Source organism: Gavialis gangeticus, unplaced genomic scaffold, assembly GCF_001723915.1.
Source record: "Gavialis gangeticus isolate Ggan-Ray unplaced genomic scaffold, GavGan_comp1, whole genome shotgun sequence".
Lineage (NCBI taxonomy): Eukaryota > Metazoa > Chordata > Crocodylia > Gavialidae > Gavialis > Gavialis gangeticus.
This window is the reverse complement of record NW_017729000.1, coordinates 23,716,360-23,716,711: the sequence shown is the minus strand read 5'-3', so window position 1 is coordinate 23,716,711 and position 352 is coordinate 23,716,360.

The window sequence follows — 352 nt, the reverse complement described above, 5'->3', positions numbered from 1 at the left end:
CCTTAAAGACCCCCAGGGTAGAAGCCATCACCACTTCCCTTGGAAGTTGGCTCCAGATCCTAGCCACCCTGACTGTGAAGTAGTGCCTTCGGATGTCTAGTCTAAACCTACTCTCTAGCAACTTGTGGCCATTATTCCTTGTTGCCCCAGGGGATGCTAGGGGGAGCAAGGTCTCTCCCAAACCCTGCTGGTCCCCCGTAGTGAGTTTATAGATGGCCACCAGGTCCCGCCTCAGCCTTCTCTTGTCAAGGCTGAACAGGTTAAGATCCTGTAGCCTCTCTTTGTAGGGCCTGCCCTGCTGCCCCCTGATCATGTGAGTGGCCCTCCTCTGGACCCTCTCCATGTTGTCCAC